Source organism: Lepus europaeus, chromosome 9 (assembly GCF_033115175.1).
Source record: "Lepus europaeus isolate LE1 chromosome 9, mLepTim1.pri, whole genome shotgun sequence".
Classification (NCBI taxonomy): Eukaryota; Metazoa; Chordata; class Mammalia; order Lagomorpha; family Leporidae; genus Lepus; species Lepus europaeus.
The window spans coordinates 121,003,469-121,025,991 of record NC_084835.1 but is presented as its reverse complement, the minus strand read 5'-3'; positions in this window follow the sequence as shown (position 1 = coordinate 121,025,991).

Sequence of the window (22,523 nt, the reverse complement as noted above, 5' to 3'; positions counted from 1 at the left end):
TGCTTGAATCAAAATCTGTAAATATAAATCATTCTCAGCCACGTGACGCAGGGAATACACCCTTTTGTTTCACAGATTTCTATAAACAAGTTGCTTGAGAAAAGGCCAGAAAAGAGTTGTGCTCCCAGAAGCCAGATTTAATGTGGCCATTAAAGTGTTTGAGATTTTTATTCATGTAAGAAAAATGCTTTTGCTGAAACATAGTTTGAGGCAATAAACAACAATCTGGAGAAAACTCTGAATTTAAAGCAGTTTTTAGAGACACTGGTTTCCACAGGCGAGTTTGGTGGCACCTCTGGAACAAACCCCTGAGAGTTCAATCTAAAATCTGTGAAAGGAAACTGGGTTTCAAGTTCCTGAAGTCACCCGGCGGGGGCCATTTATCTTCTGGGAGGAGAAGGGAGTCTGGGGTAATAGTCGTCCTGTGGCATGGCTGGAAATCTCTCCAGGGACTCCAGGAAGGGAGTCTGGCCAGAAGAATCTGGAAGCACAAGCCAGAGAAAAAGCATGAAGGGTGACAGACATGTGAGGGATGGGTGAGGAGGGGGAGACAGACCTCAGGATACAGTGAGCAGGGAGGCGGGGGCAGTGGTGAGCAGAGGGGACAACAGGCCTCAGGTTCTGAGACCGAGGCCCCGGACTCCTCTTTATGTATGATGAGGAGTGGTCCAGGATGGTACTGGAGTAATAGAAGCGAGGTGCTAGCAAAGGGAAAATGTGTGTTGAGAGAAGGGAGGACCCTCAACTACAGGACCCTGTCCAAAGGGTGATGGGAAGACGCAGCTCCACAACACACGTGAGGGGCTGTCCAGCCAGGCCGTGTGTCTTGCACCATCAGTGCTGGGGATCCTCAGCAAGTCCATGGTGGCAAAGCAAGACACATACTTTTGGCAATTCCAAGTTCAGAAAAATAGGACATTTGTCTATGCCTGAGCTCACTCCTGAAGAACTAGCTGGAGACAGGGCCAGGTCCCACCAGAGGGTCCAATGGTGACTCCTCCTAATGGGAAAAAAATCCCCCAGCGCCACTTGTTGACCTCATGTGGAGGCAGTGAATGTGGGGGACGCAGTGCTGTGGTTGTAGAAATGGATGGGGAGGAAGAACTGGCCTGCAAAGGGGACTGCAAGGTTGGGAGGTTTGGAGTAGAAGTGTGAATTCAACCAACGGCAAGGGAAGACGTGGTGAGCAGCTCCCAACAGCATTTTATTCCGAGGACAAAAAAGCTGCCATAATATAACCAATAGTCAAAAGCCAAGGATGACCATCGATTTATGATTAGGAAAATTGAGGAGATGGTGAGATTTCTCATCAGGAAATGGAAAACAGAATGGAAGTGGTCTTTGGGGAAGACATGGTAGATTCAGATCAGCCTTATGGACATTCTGTTTCTGTTCCTCCTTCCCTCTGTCTCTGTCTCTCTGCCACCACCTTTGTCCGTCTCTCTCTCACAAGCCTCCACTCCATAAAACTCTTGTTTGGGAAGAAGCAAGTCATATCCTCATTCCAATTCTGCAAATAGTCTCAATGGCATGTCCTTGTGGAAGCTACTTGTTTTTAACGGGTTCCTGTGCACCATCTGGGTTGCCCACACACGTTCTTGAGTTGAAGACACTCTGTGTGGCAGTGGCACTTTTGGGGGTGAGTAATTTTGTGGGTCTGTTGTTTATATCAATGGTTTTGCTGTCCTAGCCTCAAAGAACAACTTAGACACAGAACATTCCAGGAAGTTACTCTTTTTAAAAGGTCTTAAATCAGATTAGCCCCTGTTGGAAGGAAAGCCTTCAAAACAGGAAGTTTGTTCAAAATTATTTGCAGCAGACTTAATCTTTGATAATTTGGTAAACTTTCATTAAGACACTTTTGTTTCTCATGATTCTATACATCCAATTTCCTCAAAGTTTGTATTTTAACAAAGGATAGGATGATTGCCCCTATAGCCAATCAAGTTTTTAATAATTTATGGACACACGCCTTCTTGATGGCCAGTTGTGGGTGTACCTGTTTGTATGTGCTCCCCCTGAACCTCTTGAGAAGTGGCTTCCAGAGCTTGAGATGCTCAGAGTAGGACTGGACTCCCTCCATGCTGTGTGAATATCACATTCTTACCACAGGTACCCTTAGCCATAGACTTGGTGCAGTGTTCCAGCCTGCACTTTATGAAAATAACATAAAATATAATATAAAATAATATATACACTTATATTTCTCAATTTCATTAAAGTATGCCCAATATTTAACAATTTAGAATGGTATATATTTATATATGCTCTGTATTAAATTAAATGTGCATAGATTTATAAGAATTCAAATCTATTATCAAGTAATAATAATAACATGTTAAATAAGATGTTACACACATGCACACACAGTCAAGCCCACACAAACACAAGTGCACATGGGTGCCTATGTATGCCCTTGACAGAGAGCAAAGTGATGAGAAAGGGATGTGGGACCTTTTGTTCTGGGTGAGTGACTGATGTGCAGACCATGCAGGCACTGCTCTGAGGCAGGAGGAGGACATGGAGATGGTAGAGCTACCTGCCTGTAGTCAGCTGCGTGGTCCCGGGTACCCGGCTGAGCCTCTATGGGCACAGGTTGCCAAGAGCAGGAGAAGGAGAGTGAATGGCGGCTTCAGGCTTTAGAAAGTGTGTGAGCAGAGAGCTCAATGGTGCGTTGTGTTGTTGATGCCAGAGGGCTTTGCATGAGAAGGCCCTGAGGGGCTCAACCTCAGCCACCTGCTGGTCCTGGCCCATCCACAGGTCCCTTGACCCCTGGACTGTCAGCTCCCTCGTGGGTAAAAGGGGACAGGAGATCCTCCGTGCAGATCCCATCACATTCGGCAGGCCCTTGGCGTGATGTCATGGGTGAGAGCCGGCAGAGGGCACCAGCTTTGGGACGTTGGGAGGAGAGGCTACCCTCCCCAGATTTTATGTCTTCATTTGGAGGTGGAGTAATCCTGGTGCTCACGTGCCGTGTCCTTGAGGAGACTGAAGGGCACCTTGCCAAGTGCTAGACCAGGGTAAGCAACTGGATGCATTAATAGTGTTGCTACCATCTTCCTCCTGCAAAATTGCTATGACCCTTCTCAGGAAGTTTTTAGTAAGTAGTTAGCAGCAAGTAATAAGAAAGCTCTTGGTTTATGTTTTTCCCCTCCTTTGTGGGGCCATGAGAGCAAAAAAACTCAGCTGCAGTAGATTTTTAAATTAAGCAAAGTTTCAACCTAAAAATGCAACTTATAGAGGAAAGAATCAATCATTCCAATACTGACATCTCTAAAAGTCTTCTCAGTAGAAGATGTTGCAATTACTTCCAAAGGTACTGTGAGTCTGAGAACTGAGTTGTGCTGAAGTGCCGGGCTGCTTTCACTCTTCCAGGAGACCCAGACTGGAGAGCCAGCAATGGATTTACCGAGCAAAGGCCTCCTGGCGTCTCACAGAGGCAAACTGATGTTGGCGCCATGGGACCACGGAAGAGCAGCCGGAGCCACTACCTGTGAAACACCCCTTCCGCTCACTCTGCTGTGAGTCCATTCTGGGGTCACTTCCCTGCACCCCTGGGTTTGTTTTTTTTTTCTTTTACACTGGATCTGATCTTGCTGCTGTGGTTCCAGTGGCTTCCGATACCTGTGAGGTCCGTGCTTTTGCTTTCTTCTTGTTGCATTAGTTTTACTTACGCGCTCAGCCATGGTAGCCTTGCCAGGTTACAAAAGGCTCTCAAGTCGTTGAATCATTGCAATCATTACATTAAGCAAAGTCAGACATTGGGTCATACCAGAGATGGGGACCTGGGCATGCAGACAGTTTAATAACAGAGGGTTGGTGTCTGGCTTAGGTCCTGGAACTTTTCCTTCATTCATTACCAAACACTTGCAGAGTATCTGCCATGCATCATGGGACAAACTATGTTAGCAATCGACAGGATGATAAATAAGACCTCGCTGCCCTTGAGTTTCTTATACCCTGACGCGAGCGGGACAAATCAACGGAGATACGAGTGATTGACAGAGTTAAGTCTTGGCACCACAGGAACCTGTATCAGGACCTTGCCTGTGTCTGGGGAGTGGACAGTCAGAGGAGTTTTGGGGGGAATTGTGGTGAGTTCCAGTCGAGGGCAGTTGTTGGGAAGGAGAGTGGGGAAGGGATTCCCAGCAGAGGGAAGAATGAGAGCAAGGGGCTGGCGGTGCAGAGCGGCGTGAAGGCGGGTGCTTGTGCAGTGCCGATTTTCCAGGGTCAGAGCAGGGCAGGACTTCATCACAGCAGCTGTGAAAGCCGCATGAGAGGGCTGCACCCCGTCGGGCCGGGCAGAGGGGGTGTGCTGAAGCCTTCAGTCAGGGATAAAACGATCAGACATTTGAAAGGCCCCTTCCAGAATTCACTCAAGAGACCAAATTACAGATCTGAAGGTTGTGATGAGCAGGAAATTAGACCAAAGGAGCTGTGAGATCTGAGGGTTGCTGCTGCCACGGGGACCAGCTGGACCGTTTCCAGTCATACAAATCCTTGCTGACCCCTGACATGACCAGGACCTGTGAGGTTGTCAGTGCTGTGTCCCCACACCATGTTCCCAGGGTGAGTGCTTATTTCACATCAGTTACCGTTAACCTGGCAATTTTCCAATACACTCACCGGTGATGGCTCAGACCTTGTGTCCTGGAGGGTGATGTCCACAGAGTTGGAGCTGTGGTCAGCAGCTCCATGGCACTGGCCGCCCTCGCCCTGGGCTAGCAAAAGGAACAAGACACATGCGTGGTGGGGTGAAAAGCATACTGGGATCAGAAAACTGTGAATCCAGCGCACTTGGACTTGGGATTTTTCTTCCACTTACTGCACATTTGGCTTTTGCAAGTGATGCAATTTGTCCAAGCTTTTGTGTTCTCTGGGGAAGTGAAACGGGTGGGGCTGCCCTCGTGGTCCTAAGACTGGATGCAGTGTTATCTCTGCAGATGTTTTGTAAACTTGTTTCCTGAGTCAGAATAAGTCATCAATGACACTGCTTCCTGCTTCTGTCCTGCGGTAAAACATTCACCTGCACTCTTTAACATGTAGGCCTCAAAATAGTCCTTTCTACACCCAAGAAAGCTGAGCCGCTAGTGGGTGAGCGGCCTGTTTGTGACCAGGGAGCTACAGAGGTGGAACCGGAGTGGGTTTCCTGTCCTTGCAGCATGGGGATCAGCGCCTTCTGCAAGCCAGAGTTTCGTTTCCCTGGCTTCCACCACAAAAGCCAGACCTCATGTGCTTTTCTCCCCGGGAACTGGAAGTGCAGACACTTAATTATAACTTGGGATTGCTTGAAATTACCAGTCTGTGAAGTGACTGGCACGTGTTTCAGATCAAAATCATGCTCTAAATCCTGAAATAACCATCTCCATTTTTCATATTCAAGACGACACAGGGAATCTGGCATTGTATATCATAAACTTGGTATTTCCTAGGTTGACTTGTGGGGTTTTGAAAGTAGCTCTTCATGGAAACAGGGGGAAGATTATTGTATCAAACTTCTCCATCCAATCATTTAGGCTTGAACTGATGACACCCCAAGTTATTGGGAAAGGTCCTAAGAATTTATTTGTGGCTTCTTGGTAACAGTGTGCACCCTGGCCACTTGAAGATGACCATGCATTGGAGGGGGCAGGGAGTCAAGCACTGGGTATATAATGAAATGGCAGATGGCAATTTCAAAATGAAGTTTTATTTGATTTATTCAAAATGTAGCCACATACACACACAGATGTTTTATCTGCTGGCCACAACAGCCAGGCCCGGGCCAGGCTGAAGCCAGGAGCCTGGAATGCCATCTGGGCCTCCCACGTGGGTGCAGGGGCCCCAGCACTTGGGCCATTTCCCACTGCTTTCCTAGGTGCTTTGGCAGGGAGCTGGATCAGAAGCCATGGATTAACACATTGTGCTACAACACCGGCCCCAGGAAACAATGTTTTTTTAAAAAAATAAATGTCTTTTTTCCACAGTTCAAGAGACCAGAAGTCTGACTTCAAGATGGTGAAAGGGCAATACTCCCCCTAAGTTTTCAAGGAACAACCCTCCTTGCCTTCTCCTGGCTTCTGCAGGTGGCACGGACAGCACCAGGCATCCCTTGGTGTGTGGCTGCCTCCCCCTTCACAGGGTCTTCTCCCCCGCATGTCACTCTCTTTTCCCTTATAGATGATGGCAATCACTGGGCTTGGTGCCCACTCTAATCGGTATGGCTTCATCTAACTCATTCTAACTGCAAGGACCCTGTGACCAAATGATGTCACATCCTGAAGTCCCAGGTGAACATGAATTTGGGGGAAACCTCATGCTACCCATTGTGCTTTCCATTTATAAAGTGGAAGAGAATGCAAGGAGACACCCCCAGCAACGAAGAGCCTCAAAGAAAAATCATTTTAAGGGGCAATATTAACACAGCACTAAATTTTCATAATTCCTAGTAAGACCACCACACCTCCTCCATTAAATGCACCACAGCAGCACACAAAGGAGGCCCAGGGCCTGCCGTGCCCTCGCTGGCTCCCCCTTCCCTGGTGTTGGCACAGCCATCCTAATCACTGCAAACCAGTCACTTCTGCAGGGGAAGCTGCAATCAGAGCTGATTGCTAACTCATCCCTACCAGACGGCAGCACAAACTCTTCTGACCGGGAAACATTCATATTTTTGAATGAAGTTCCATCTGGGCAAACTCAACATTTTGTGTTTTCCCTGAAAATACCAGGCAAGTCCAGATCAAAGGCCCCAGAAGATGATGCTGATTGTAGTGGTTGGAGAAAGGCATCTTAGTAGAGGAAACCATGAAGGAGAAATGCAGGTGAGACCGCGAGCCGTGAGCAGGGCGGTTGGTGCATCTGCAGCAGAGGGTGGAGGGGGCTTGGGGTAGCAATGGGAGCTCTAGCCTCTCTTCACGACACTGCTGTCTACCCGGCCTCCAAGTCCTCCAAGGGTGCACCTGCTGTGGTAGGTGCTCTTCTTTCTCCCTCTTCTTGTTGTGGTTGATTCGTTCTGAGAGAAGGAGCGTGGTGGGGGGGTGCAAGAGGCAGACCTCGGGAGTCAGGTGAAAGCAAGCCAGAGGCGAGCAGCCCTCAGACTCGTTTATTTCAGTTGGTACAGCAGATTAAATAGCCAAGGCAGCCAATCCAGTCAAGGGGCAGACTATGCCCTAACCAATCACAGCCTGTTGCCAGGCAGTTTCTGAAGCCATCCAATCACAGCCTGTTGCCAGTCAGGCTCTGTTGTCATGTGGTTTCCGAAGCCATCCAATCATAGCCCGTTGCCAGGCAGGCTCCGTTGTCAGCGGCCATCTTGGCATGGCCTTCTCATCCCACCACATCCTTTAGCATCTAGCCTCGTCTTTAATAAATCACCACTCACCGTGCATCACAAATGCCCGTTTGCTCAGTTGCTTCTTCCACCAAACTGAGCTTTCAGAGGGAAGGTGTCATTCTTCTTGGCCTCCCTAGTGCCAAGACTCATGGGATGTTTGCATAGAAAAAATGCCTAGAGCAGGGCGAGGCCACGAGGCAAGATTCGGAAACCCGAGGTGGGTGTTGGTGCGATGGTTGGGACGTTGCTTAGGATGCCCACATCTCATACCAGAGTGCCTGGGTTCGAGTGCCTGCTCCACTTTCAATTCCAGCTGCCTGGATTGGGTTCTGGGCTCCTAGCTTCAGCCTGGCCCAGCCTCAGATGATGTGTGTCTTTGGGGAGTGAACCAGCGGATGGAAGACCACTCTGCCGTTCAAATCAAATCACAATAAATTAGAAAAAAGTCTCAGAAATCACTTGGGAATGTTACAAATTTCTTCCAACAACTGTAATGTTTGAGTAGATCATTCAGTTTTTCTTTCTCTTCCCCCTGGTGAGGGGGGTGAGGTAAATGAGGCAGGGCCTAAGATTGTCTATATTAGCTTCTCTATTATGCATGATGTAAAAGATATAATATAAATAATATATAATTACATGTTATGTGAAATATGTAATACAAATTATATATCTGTATTATGTTTTATGTAATATATATAAAATAAATAATATAATACATATTTATATGATTATCATTATCCATAATGTAAATACATAATATGAATCATCTATCTATATGATTATCTGTACTACACACCATACAAAATACATAATGCAAATCACACAACATATATATATTATCTACATTACAAATCATGAAAATACATAAAGCAAATATGTGATATGTATCTGTATTATCATCTGTATTAAATTAATTGTCTCACAGCTCTGAAGACTCAAAGTCTGAGATCAAAGTGTTGGCAGGGCTGCTTCCTTCTGAGCCTAGGAGGGAGACCCTGTTACTGGCCTCGTTCCAGCTTCCAACAACTGCTGGTGATCTTTGGAGCTGCCATCTGGCAGAAGCCTCACTCTGATCTCCGCCTTCACCTTCACTTGGTGTCTCCCATGTGCTCTTCCACCTCCAAATCTCCCTTGCCTCTAAGGACCCCAGCTGTGTTGCAAGCACGACGACAAAGACCCCATTTTATTACCCCATTTTATTACCCCTGTAAAGACCATGTCTCCAAGGAAGGCCACCTGCTGAGGTACTGAGGGTTAGGACCCAAATGGGATGCATTTCAGTCTATAACAGGCATCATATTTTCTGGTTAGCTTGATTGATTTTTCTATTTTTATATGCATCCTGGCAGCTGATATTAAATATCTCATTGAGTAACTCAAATACATTGGTAAGATATTGAAAGGCCAAAGAGAGATTAATAAAAGGAATCAGTGGAGTGAACCTCAACTTAGAACATGGGGCAGGGCTGGACTACAGTGCGTGGCAACTTCCAGCTGAGGCAGCTGGTGCCCTGGACTTCATCCAGCCTGTGGCATTGACCCCCATACCAACGACCTCCTGGGCGGCACCCTATGTAACCCCCAATAGGCAAATCTGGAAGCTCCATCTCTCCTTTTTATCTGGAAGAGCTGGTTCTAGAAGGAATATAGAACCCTTGTGCTATTTTTATTCAGAAAACAGAAAATAAAATCTGTCCCTGTGCCTGATAAGTTGTGTACTCTTATTAGAGCAGAACGGATCACTGCCTCACGGAGCAAGGGCTCTTCTCTTGTCAACGGCGGATGCACGTTCAGTGGTCGCAGATCAATAGTCATCTCATAGTTAGGCTCAAGAATTATTTGCTGCAGGCCAGCACCTGGCGAGCCATTCTGTCCGCTGTTAGAACTGCCAGTGCATCTCCCATGTGGGATGCCAGAGGGCCCAATGCTTCCCGATGCAGCATCCTTAGGGCACTGAACTAATGCTTCTCTCAACGAGAGAAAATACTAAGGTTGCACCCACTAAAAGGAATTCTTTGTTCATGGAGTTTTACTATCTGTAGAGTTTCACTGATGCTGGCAGAGGCTGGAGGCAGCAAACCAGCTCAGGCTGCTTGGAGTGTGTATCTGCACCCCTCTGAGTGGGGTATGTTGTGCAGCCTGGCCCTGGAGACTGCTCTGAGAGCGGGGCTTGCAGGCAGCCCAAGACAAACTTGGGACTGGAAGGAGCAGGGATTGGCTGCAGTTAAGAGACACGTTTTAATCAACTCACACTCATACTTGGCCCTTCTGCAAAGTTCTGCCTGATCTGTGGCTTTCCCGACAGAACTTTGAGAAAACCAGACCCAATGACAACAGGTGAGACGTGTGCTGTTGGCGATTGAACCTCGTCTGTCCACAGTGGCCTGTCCCTCCCTAACCCCAGTGCTGTCCGCTCAATAGCATTTCACAGCAAGACGCTGGACACTGTTCAAACTGCTCAGCCCCAGGAAACATGTTCTCTGGATATCTAATTACTCAAAGATCCATTCATTTCCAAGCAAAATTCCCAATCTCTTCCCCACCCAAGCCCCCATTTGTGATTAAGTTTATCTAAAAGTAAAAGCATTCTAGAAAGAACAGCCATAGACACTAGGACATGGATGGTTATTTCAACATTCCTGATGTTATTTGCGGCATATTGTAGTTGAGAACCCGGGCTCCAGAGCCAGCCTGCCTGGATTTGAGTCCCGGGTCCTCTACTGACCACCTGTGTGTCTTTGGACGCGTTATTAACCCTCCACCACCTCAGCCTCCTCACCTGTGAACTTCGCTGATGATCTTCACTTGGGGGTAATTTCAGAGAACGAAGTTTATTATTATTGCTTTGTTGGTCGGCACCTTGCCTATTCCTGTACCTAAAGTCAGGACCTGACTTCCCAGAGAAAGGGGAGTGTCCACTGAAGCTTGTGTGGGGTGAATGTTGTGCCTGGGCATACCTGGTCTTTGTCCTGCCCATCTGTTTGCCAACACTGCCTTGTTTGAGTGTTGAGTTGGGATATAGCAGCTCAGAGTTCTGAAACCTGGTCCTGGAATTATGGATCCAGTATTCTTCCCACTACGCTCGGACCAGACATGCATTATGGCTGGGCACCTGGGCACACAGGTGCCGTGGCCCAGGACGGGGAGAGCAGCCTGCACCCTGGGCTGCACTGTCCCTCTGGAAGGGGCAGCCATGGAAGCCTTCGAGTCTTAGTCTCCTCATATGTCTAGGCTGTCTATAGACTTACTGCAAAGCTGCACACTTCGTGAAAGTGGCACTGGTGGGAACTCAGTACTAAAATTTGAATTAGTGCCTCACCATGCACTGTGGTTTGAATGTGCCCTCCCAAAGTTCACGTGTGGGAAAATTAACCCCCAAAGTCAGATGTGAATGGCATTGGGGTCTCTGGGAGTTGATTAGAGTTTCAGGTCATTAGGGTGGGGCCCATCATGGCAGCAATATTTTTTTAAAATTTATTTTATGTATCTGAAAAAGCGAGAGAGAGAGAGAGAGAGAGAGAGAGAGAGAGAGGAGAGATTTTTCTATCTGCTGGTTCACTCCCCAAACAGCTGCAACATTCAGGCCTGGGCTAGAAGCTTCATCTGGGTCTCCCATGTGGGTGCAGGGGCCCAAGGACTTGAACCATTTTCAGCTGCTTTCTCAAGGGCATTAGCAGGGAGCTGGATCAGAAGCAGAGCAGCCTGGACACGCACTGGTGCCCATACGGGATGTTGGCATTGCAGGTGGTGGCTTAGCCCGTTACGCCACAATGCTGGCCCGCAGCAATGGTTTCATAAGAAGAGGAAGAGACCTGGGCTCTCTCGCTCCCACTCTGGCTGAGCAATGCCTTCCACCGCAGTGATGATGCAGCACAAAGGCCCTGACCGGCTGTGGCCTTTTAATTTTATATCTGATCAGACTCCGACCTGTGAGAAGTATACCTTTCCTCATAAGTTGGCCAGGCTCTGGTGTTTTGTAGCAACGAAGAAGGGACCGCGGCACCCCATGGGCACGGGCTGCCACAGACGTCCCTCCCACGTGCTTTGAGGGTTTGTCTTCCTTTTTGGCATCTTTTGGCCTCTTCTCTGCTCCCACTGTGCAGGGACACTGTGATGAGCTTTTAAGCCATTTGGAACAAGGCCGTTGTGTATGAAATTAAATATCAGCCTGCTTGAGTGGCCTCCAAATTTCCCTGGGGCCTACGCTGGCATTTAATTTCTGAATAATATAACTTTGAAATTTCTGAAGCCCAATACGCTTTTGTTAGGAGCTCCTTTCTTTTATTTTTTTGAAGAGGTCTGGGACAGTCACACTAGGGAGCTTGCTGCAGTCGGAGCCATGGTCACTGTCAAGGGGGATGAGGTGGTGGAAGACTCACGCGGCTTTGCCTGGGGTCTTGGTCTGCTCCCGGCATGTGCCCTGCCTTGGTCTGCAGTGGTGCACACGGTGCGCCTCCTTCTGCACCGTGGAGGTCAGCGAGGTTGGCTTCCTAGGAGCCCTGGAAAAGGCTGGAGCCTCTCAGGTTGAGGTGTCTCTGCTGTGATCAATATGCTGGGACAGTTTCCATATTCTCCCACTTTCAGGCCTCTGACTGATGATCAGCTCAGAGGGGAAGGACGCCTGTGATCCCGGAGAGTCAACGGCCTCTCAGAATCTAATTTCAGGGGAAGATCTAAGGAGAGTGAACAGCAAGAAAAATGTGTAAGGGATCATATTAATCAGTTTGCAATCACTCAAACTTCAAAAAAATTTTCCTTTGAAAACAACTAATTTGCACAGCCTTTTGGTCTGCAATGACTCTATAAATTATCAGCAGAGGTTTCATGTCAAAAGGCGTGTGCTCTGAGGATGAGCCTTGCATTTTAACCTCTGCTCTGCTGGCATTAGTGATGTAGGCTGGTTTTATCCCCCTTTGACCTACACCTCTGAGTCTCTGAAGAAAGTGTTGCCAAGGGGGCTTTCCTGTGCAACCTGCTTCGCGGACACTTCCTGAAGGCAGATTTCCTCAAGGCTTCTCCCCTGTCATATTTCAAGAATAATTCTTTTGAAACTCGGGTCCTGAAGGTCGCTTGCCTGCAGCTTGTTCAGGCTGGGAGGCCTTGGCCCAGTTCTACCTGAGCTATGAGTAGACCTCGCCCAGGAGTGCTGAGTGTAGCATCGTGGTCTCTGCACAATGCCACATTGCTTGACCCTGAGCCGTGACGCCAAGACGGGGTGTAAAACAGGGACAGGGAAGAGATTTGAGACATACAGAGCATTTCTTGTCACTTAATTTCCATTTTAAAATATTTATTTAGGAGCAGAAAGAGAAACACACAGAGAGTTCCCATACTCTGATTCACTCCCCAAATGCCAACAATGGCCAGCACCAGGCGGCAGCTCTGTCCAGCTCTCCCAGATGGCAAGGACCCAGTCACTTGAGCTGTGCCCTGCTGCCTCCTGAGAGGCACATTATGAGGAAGCTGGAATCAGGAGCGGAGCAGGGACTCAAACCCAAGTACCCTGCTGTGGTGCACAGGTGTCTCAACCACAGGGCCAAACACCCACCCCTAATTTCTGTTTTTAAAATCAAAGTTATGTAAGGGACTGTTAAAGGCCTAGTTGGCAAAACTTGGCTTTCCCTAAATGATAGAGAAATCTTAGCAGTGTCATCAGTCTATGGCCTGAAGAGCTGACCCAATTAAATAATAGCTAGAGTAAGCAAGAAACAACAACAACAAAACAAATAGGACCAAATATTTTGTGTCATATTTAATCTTTGCCAACTAGAGAAAATGCCTCCAATTATGGTATTCAAAGGCATGAGCTGGCTGGCCACGGTAAAATCTACCAGTCTGGAGCCAATAAGAAGAAGGCAGATCAGGTGATGCTGGGCCGTGGTCTGCTGCAGGCTTTCCAAGAGTGGTCCTGGGGTCTGGGAAGAAGAGCGGCTCGCTTGCTCCTCTCCCTCCGTCTCTTCCTCCCTTTTTACTTCACGAGATTTATTCCGAGTTGAGACTTGTTATCTGGAGAAAAATAAGTATATCTACTTGATTTGTCCTATTTATTGTTTTTAACGATGTATCTACTTGAAAGATATTTATTTATTTATTTAGTTAAATGAAAGAGAGAGCGAGAGAGAGAATGAGAATGAGACTCTTTCGTCTGCTGGGTTATTCCCTAAATGGCCACAGCAGCCAGGTCTGAGCCAGATTGAAGCCAGGAGTCTGGAACTCTATCCAGGTTTCCCCTGTGGGCAACAGGGAACCAAGTACTTGGGCCATCTTCCACTGGCTTCCCCAGGGCATTGGCAGGAACCTGGATGGGAAGGGACGTAGGGAGGCCTGGAACCAGCCCTCCCGTATGGCATAATGACCTCAGCAAGCGCTGCTTAATCTGTTGGGTGAGCTGCAATACCCTTCATTTCCGCTAGTTGGAGATTTGGGGGAAGAGCCTGAAGATAGTGAGGACTACATTCTGCGAAACTGCACAGTGGTGAGGAGCTCTGACCTTTCTCCCTGATGTCGTTGGGGACAGAGTTCCTGAAAAAAGCTCCCTTCACTGTGGTTCCCTGTTGCTCGTGTTTGTACTGATTCAAGAGGTTCTTTGAGAAGAAAACTTTCCTGAAGCAAGCGCGTATTCCAGCAATGCCCAAGGCAACATTTTTTTTTTTCCTGGCTTCCGCTTAGTTCTGACTCATGTCCCCTGACAACTGAGTTCTTTACCAGGAACTTTAATTATTTTCATCACTGGTTCTTCCTTCACTGTTCCCTGGACTGATTTGTTCTGTTTTCTTAAATGCTTGGCTACGGAATGGCAGGCCAGCTCTGTTTTCCACTCTCCTCTAGGCCAGGGCTGTGGGTGGCCCAAGGATGTCCTAACCTGAGATGATTTTCTTGGATGTCATCTTGTGTAGACTTTGTAGGCTAGAATTTCTGGGTGCATCCTCTGAAATGATTTCTTCCCTGTGTAACTTCTGAGAGCAGATCTTAGCAGGAAGGTGACTGACCCCATTTTCCGCTTGGTGGCCATTGGGAAGGAATGACTCAACCATGAGAATGGCTTCCGAGGCTCAGGGGAGGCTGAGGTGGACAGGTAACCCTGCTGGGTGATGAGAACGTCCAAAGCTTTTCTACAGGAAATTAGCTCCCTGGGTTTCTCCTGTCGTAAGCATAGGGCCCTCCATTCATGCCTATGTTTCAGTGATTTTCACAATAGTTAAAGCAGTGTGGTAGAGGCACTGGGCTTTCAGAGCGGACCCTTCCAGGGGATATTGCTGCTGAAAAGGGTCATGAGGGTGTCTGAACCTCCTCCCTCAGGAATCACCCTTTTAGTCTGTGACTCCTGAGAGAGTTCCAGGGGGTTCTAGAACAGGGCTGGGCAGCCTGGGGCAGTGGTTACTTATTGGCTGAAAGGACACCTCTGTGACGGGCCCTCAGTCTTCTTATGCTCTTCGGGGTGCTGGAAACTTCTTACACCAGCTCTTGACAACCAGTTGCTTAATGTCCAGGGGTCTTGAGCACTGTTTTTATTATTTTTTAAAAGAAATATTTATTTGAAAGGTAGAGTTAAAGAGAGAGGGAGGGAAAGATAGAGAGATCCTCCATCTGCTCCATCCGAAAGCCAGGAGCCGAAGCCAGAAGCCAGGAGCCGAAGCCAGAAGCCAGGAGCCAGGAGCTAGGAGCCAGGAGCCAGGAGCCAGGAGCCAGGAGCTTCTTCTGGGTCTCAGACCAGGTGGGTGCGGGGGCCCAAGCACTTGGGCCATCCTCTGCTGCTTTCCCATGCATATTAGCAGGGAGTGGGATCAAAGGTGGAGCAGCTGGGGCTCGAACTGGCTCCCATATCTGATGCCAGCACTGCAGGTGACAGCTTAACGCACTATGCTGCAACTCTGGGTCCCCAAATAAAGCCTTAATAACAGCATTGAAGTACTTTTCTTGTTTGATACTGGAACACCTGAGAGAATATTTGGGTTTTATTCTGTGTTGTCATAATGGTGATGGAAGAAAGGATTCCTAAGACATGTTAAAATTTTTACTGTGATGTGAATTTAAAATATTATCTCAAAAACTACAAAGAAAAAAAGGCAGACAGAAAGATAGAAGAAGGAGGGTAAGAGGGAGGGAGGAAGGGAGTAACATTATGTTCTTAGACTCGTATCTACAAATCATACTGAATCTGTTAAAATGAATTAAAAGTAAAATAAACATACAAAAATGGTAAAAATAATTCCCCAAACATAAAAAACTCATCTCCATGAAATGTGCACATGTACATGTGTGGGGAGGGCATGTGTATCTTAGGTTTTCTCTGGGAATTCATATATTATGTTTAGTTGGAAAGCTCTAGACTAATGTATTCAGGCTTGTATCTCTGGGGATCATTAAAAAACACCAGTTACTGGTTTTCATGGTTTATTCTACTTTAATTTTTAAGTAACTCAGAAGTTTTTAGCAGAAAGTTGTTTTTCTTTTTAAACAACACGACCAATGCGTTTTAGGGTCTTTACTGCTGGAAGTTAAAGTGAAGATTGTGTTATTGACTGGCAGTAGACAGGATGTGATCAAGTGCATTGTCAAGATTCCTCAATTGGATGTACTAGTAACAGCTTCACAGGATTGATAACCGCCTTTAATAGGTCATTTGGAATCTCTGATTCCTCCCTCTTTCCCTTCATCTCTCTTTTCTTTTAACCTAGAAACCTTTTATTTAAGGTATATAGACTTCATGCATTTCACACATACAAATTTAGGAACACAGTGATCCTTCCAACCCTACCCTTCCTCCCACCTACACGTCCATCCCTCTTTCTCCTCCCTCTTCTATTCCCATTCTTATTTTTTACTAAGATTATTTTCAATTAACTTTATGCACATAAGATTAACCCTACACTAAGTAAGAGTTCAACAAGTAGTATGAAAAAACAAAACAAAAACAGAACACTGTTCTTCAACTGTCGAGATGAGAGCTGTTCAAAGTCATGGCTTCTCAAAGTGCCAAGTTCACTCTGTTAGGCACCACAGATCAGGGACAACATATGGTATTTTTCTTTTGGGACTGACTTATTTCACTAAGTATAATGGCTACCAGAGAACCAGTTTTTTTTTTTTTTTAATTTAGTAAATATAAATTTCCAAAGTACAGTTTATGGATTACAATGGCTCCCCCCCATAATTTCCCTCCCACTCGCACCCCCCATCTCCCGCTCCCTCTCCCATTCCATTCACATCAATATTCATTTTCAATTATCTTTATATATAGATCGATTTAGTATATATTAAGTAAAGATTTCATCAGTTTGCACCCACACAGAAACACAAAGTGTAAAATACTGTTTCAGTACTAGTTATAGTATTAATTCACATTGAACAACACGTGAAGGACAGAGATCCCACATGAGAAGTAAGTACACAGTGACTCCTGTTGTTGACTTAACAATTTGATACTCTTGTTTATGTCATCAGTAATCTCCCTAGGCTCTAGTCATGAGTTGCCAAGGCTATGGAAGCCTGTTGAGTTTGCCGACTTCAATCTTATTCTGACAGGGTCATTGTCAAAGTGGAAGTTCTCTCCTCCCTTCAGAGAAAGGTACCTCCTTCTTTGATGGCCCCCTTCTTTCCACCAGGATCTCACAGAGATCTTTCATTTAGGTCTTCTCCCCCCCCCCCAGGGTGTCTTGGCTTCCTATGCCTAAAGTACTCTCATGGACTCTTCAGCCATATCCGAATGCCTTAAGGGCTGATTCTGAGGCCAGAGTGCTATTTAGGACATCTGCCATTCTACGAGTCTGCTGTGTATCCCGCTTCCCATGATGGATCGCAGAGAACCAGTTTTTAATATATATTTATAGCAACTATCAGACGTGGAGCAGCATAAGCTTACAGTAAAAGTATGCTAAAAATCAAAGTGCTCCTTAACCTCACCACTTCCTGATGAGCTCACTCTGTTTTCCTACTGCGCTGGTGGGAATGCAATACAATGGGGCAGTTACACGCCCCTCCCCACTGTGTGGCTTATGGCCATGTCTATAACTCTGACACAGACCTGTAGTGGACCAGGGTTCCTGTGACTTTATGATCAAACTGGTTCATGCTGGCTGGAAATCAGCCCGCTCCCTCTCTGATTTCTTTCTGTGGGAGGACTCCTCTGCTGTGATTTACCAGCCCACTCTGCTGTCGACTCTCCTGAGGGGGGGGGGAGTTGGGACCCCCCTCTGTAGACCTGCAATTGTTCTCATGCTGACTGTGGGTCCTGGAGTCACACGAGAGAATGGCTTCCTGGTGGGTCTCATGCCCCTTGACACAATTGGTCACCTGGTCTTCCTATAGCGTTCTTCTCAACTGACTCCTGGGAACTCCAATTCTACTCACTCTTCTGGTTCTCTGACAACCCTGTCTCCACCATAATTCTTGTTCTTAAAATGACATTTTTCAAGTTTCTGCTCTAGGCCTTTTGCTGTATCCCGGACAACTCTCTTGAATTTGGAAAACTCACTGGGAGACCATGCAATTCACCATAACCAGTACTGGATCGATTGTGTCTCTCCTGTCCAAAAGGTCTGCCTCTGCTTTTGATTTGTTTATGGATGGGAGATGGCACGTCCGTGTTCGCTCAGCTATACAGGCTTTGAGCCATCCGTGACTGCGTCCAGCACAGGTTCTGGTTTTTGTCTTGTTTCCTTTCCCCACCACAGGTTTTCAGGGAAGGTCACTGTTCTCGGCTCATTACACTTGTACAATATCTGGCTGAAAAACACGAGCTACATCTTGTTAAAGTGTAGAACTCATTTGGAAAGTGATAATATTGCATGTAAATTGTCCTACAATGTGGGGCAAACTACACACCCCATCCAGCTCCTTCAGAAGAGCAAGGTTTTATTTTAGGAGTTGTTTCTCAGCAATGAGACTCGAATAGAAACAGAAGTCACTGGGAGCCACCTTGAAACGGGGGATTTTGATGATTTTGCCTTTGGCTCATGGAGATGGAGAGGGGCGTGGGTGCCTGCCCGTGGGTGGGAACAGGTGGGTGCCTGCCCGTGGGTGGGAACAGGTGGGTGCCTGCCCGTGGGTGGGGACAGGTGGGTGCCTGCCTGTGGGTGGGAACAGGTGGGTGCCTGCCTGTGGGTGGGGACAGGGAGAGTGCTTGTTCCTCTGGCCATTCCTGGTGAAGTTTGGGCTCCCTGAGCAGGGACTCTGCCTTCTGTAGGCATTGGGTGCAGGTGTTTCACCAGTTTCCAGGGACCCTTGGAAATTGCCCTGCTTACCTCAGAGTCCCAGAAGCTCAGGGAGTGAGGAGCATCTACCCAGGGCTCAGCTAGGAGTCAGAGTCGCTGCTACACATTTCTGAGAATTCTCTGTGTCTGACTGCATCATTGAGATGCAGAGAATCCATCCTGTGGTTTTAGGGTGAATCAGGGATTGCCCTCTGATCACACTCCTTTTCTTCCTGACCTATTTTTTAGGTCCCTGTTTTTATCTGAATGTATTCTAGAAAAAAATATTGTCAAATATGGGGAAGGAAATGATGTTTTGATATAAGTATACGTTGTAGAAAGATTAAATCAAGCTAATTATTACATCTATCACCTTACCTACTTACCATTTTTTTTAATGATGAGAACACTTAAATCTGTCCTTTCAACAGTTTTGAAACACACAATATGTTTAATACTAATATCAAGTAATTATTAAATTAATATTACTATTAATAAACACATAATATGTTCAATATTAACTGGCTGCCATGTTGTATAACAGAGTACTCAAACCAACCAACATTCCTTCCTTCCTTCCTCCCTTTTTTTTCTTTTTCTTTTCTATTTTTCTTTCCTTTTTTCAGGAAAGAGATGGAGATAGAGACAGAGAGCTTCCATGTGCCGTTTCACTCCCCAAATACCTCCAGCAGCTGGGCTGAACTGAGTTGGGGCCAAAGCTGGCAGCTGGGAACTCAGGTCTTCCTGTGGTGGCAGGGACCCAATTTCCTGTTCTGCATTATTAGGAAGCTGGAGCCAGGATTCAGGGCCAGGAATCGAACCCAGGTCCTCCCATGTGGGATGTGAGCACCTAAACCAGCGTCTTAGCTTCTAGGCTCAGTATCTACCCGCTCTGTTGCTCCTGGTTAACTGAAACTTTGTTCCGTATGTTTTGAAGATGAGGTCATGTTGATATTTATGAATACATAGGATTATTCAAAGAAAGAAGCATGATATGGTGGTTATTTGAGATAAATGTAAAGGGGAGAGGAAGAGAAGAAAAGTGTGGGGCTGGGGTTGACACTGGTGCAGTGGTGCCGGCATCCCATATGGACGCCAGTTCTAGTCCCGGCTGCTCCTTTTCTTTTTTTTTTTTTGACAGGCAGAGTGGACAGTGAGAGAGAGAGACAGAGAGAAAGGTCTTCCTTTTGCCGTTGGTTCACCCTCCAATGGCCGCCGCGGTAGCGCGCTGCGGCCGGCGCACCGCGCTGTTCCGATGGCAGGAGCCAGGTGCTTCTCCTGGTCTCCCCTGGGGTGCAGAGCCCAAACACCTGGGCCATCCTCCACTGCACTCCCTGGCCACAGCAGAGAGCTGGCCTGGAAGAGGGGCAACCGGGACAGGATCGGTGCCCCGACCGGGACTAGAACCCGGTGTGCCGGCGCCGCAAGGCGGAGGATTAGCCTGTTGAGCCACGGCGCCGGCCCGGCTGCTCCTTTTCTGATCCAGCTCCCTGCTATGGCCTGGGAAAGCAGTGGAAGATGGCCCAAGAGCTTGGGCCCCTGAACCCACGTGGGAGACCTGGAAGAGGCTCCTAGCTCCTGGCTCCTGGCTTTAAATTGTGGCCATTTGGGGATTGAACCAGTGGATAGAAGACCTTTCTTTCTCTCTTCCTCTGTCTGTAACTCCACCTCTCAAATAAATAAATAACTTTTTTTCTTAAAAAAGAGACAGAATGGCTTTAAAAAAAAAAAGAAAAGTATAGGACTTCACTAAAAAATACAGAAAAATGTATTTTCTTTTTTTTTTCAATATTTATTTATTTGAAAGGCAGAGTGACAGAGAGGCAAGGGGAGAGACCTTCCATCTGCTGGTTCACTCACTAAATGGCTGCAACAGCCAGGTCTGGTCTGGTTTGAAGTCAGGAGCCAGAAACTCCATCTAGGTCTGCCATGTGGGTATTTGGAGTCCAGGTACTTGAGCCATCTGCTGCTGCTTTCCCAGGTGCAATAATAGAAAGCTAGATAGGAAACAGAGCAACAGAGACTTAAACCAGTGCTCCAATATGGAGTCCTGGTGTCAGGCAGCACCTTAACCACTGTGCATGCTCTGCAAAATGAAAAGGCCTCCCCCCACTTTTTTTTTTTTTTTTTTTTTACAGGCAGAGTGGAAAGTGAGAGAGAGACACACACAGAGAAAGGTCTTCCTTTTTTTTTTTTCCGTTGGTTCACCCCCCAATGGCCCCTGAGGCTGGTGCACTGCGCTGATCCAAAGCCAGGAGCCAGGTGCCTCTCCTGGTCTCCCATGCAGGTGCAGGGCCCAAGCACTTGGGCCATCCTCCACTGCACTCCCGGGCCACAGCAGAGAGCTGGACTGGAAGAGGGGCAACTGGGACAGAAACCAGCGCTCCAACTGGGACTAGAACCTGGTGTGCCGGCACCACAGGTGGAGGATTAGCCTAGTGAGCCACGGTGCCGGCCAAAATAGGCCCTCTTGTCAAAATATTGCAGTTAGGATTTTCATAGCAGGCCAGGCCAGCACCTGTGTAAGCTGCACCGTGTCTTCAGTGTGATGCAGTAGGGTTTTATCATAGTTGGATTGTCACCAGAGAAAAGGCCGTGGAAGCTGTGGGGTTCCTGTCTTCACACAAGAAAGAATTCAGGCATGAGACAGAGAGTGAAGTGGTAAGGTTTTACTGGGGACAGAGCATCCGTCAGAATGGAAGGGATAAGGAGAGAGTGCCCAGTTGCTGGGACTAGAGAGCGGAGGGCTGAGCATGTGGTCTTTTTTTTTTTTTTTTTTTTTACAGTGTGGAAATTTCTTTATTTTTATTTTTATAAAAAACCTTTTATTTAATAAATAATAAATTTCAAAAGTACAATTTTTGGATTATAGCAGTTCTTCCCCCCATAACCTCCCTCCCAGCCCCAAACCATCCAACCTCCTACTCCCTTTCCCATCCCATTCTTCATTAAGTTTCATTTTTAATTATATACAGAGATTAACTCTATACTAAGTAAAAATTACAACAGTTTGCACCCACACAGACACACAAAGTATAAAGTACTGTTTGAACACTAGTTTTACTGTTAATTCTCATAGTACAACACATTAAGGACAGGGGTCCTACATGGGGAGCAAGTGCACAGTGACTCCCGTTGTTGGTTTAACAATTGACACTCTTGTTTATGGAGTCAGTAGTCACCTGAGGCTCTTGTCTGAGCAGGCAGTCCTCTCCCTCTCCTCCAGGACAAAGAATAGGGAGTCCCAATGGACGGATTCCCTGGGTGAAAATTAGCAAACTCCTCCCCAGATTTCCTAGCTCGGCAGAATAGAGGGGCTTCCTTAGGACATCTGTGAAGGCTTTATTGCCCCATTATCAGGTCAGGTAACTCCTTTGGTCCTGAGGAGAGAATTCTGGGAGCTTTCCTTGGGGTTGGGGCTGGGACCACCTAGAAGGTTATCAGGGTCAGGCAGGACTTTGAAGTGCTAGATGCTGGGCTTCTGGAACTTCCACAGTGGGTGCTGGTCTTCAGGCCCTTCTCACACACACATAGGCCAATTCCTGACTGTCTACCTAACAGAACATTTACAGTTCCAATTTTGTCCACCACTTGCTAATTGAGCACTACATTTTTGCCAAGTATTCTTCTTACACCACCAAAAAGTCAGGTGAGGATAATCATTTGTGCAATGTTACTCACTTGTCATTGTGATTTGCATTGAGATTGTGGAGCCAGGGAACGGTTAAGCCACAAAGCCTTGGTCCTGGGGCTGCCCAAAGAGGAGCTGGGTCTGAGTGAGTGAGGCCTCTGACTCTGGAGGTGTGGTGGGGGATCTTCACCCACCAAGTGGGTTCTGCGAACCTGTGCCGTGGACAGAATAGGCAGATATTCTGCCTCCATTCTTAGGAGCTTCACCATCCCATTTGTTTATCAAACATGCATTTCACAAAATAAATTGAAAGTTACCTTTTCTATTCAAAATATCTTAAAATTTTGGCAATCACTATTTAAAAAGAGCTATTTAGGGCATGGAC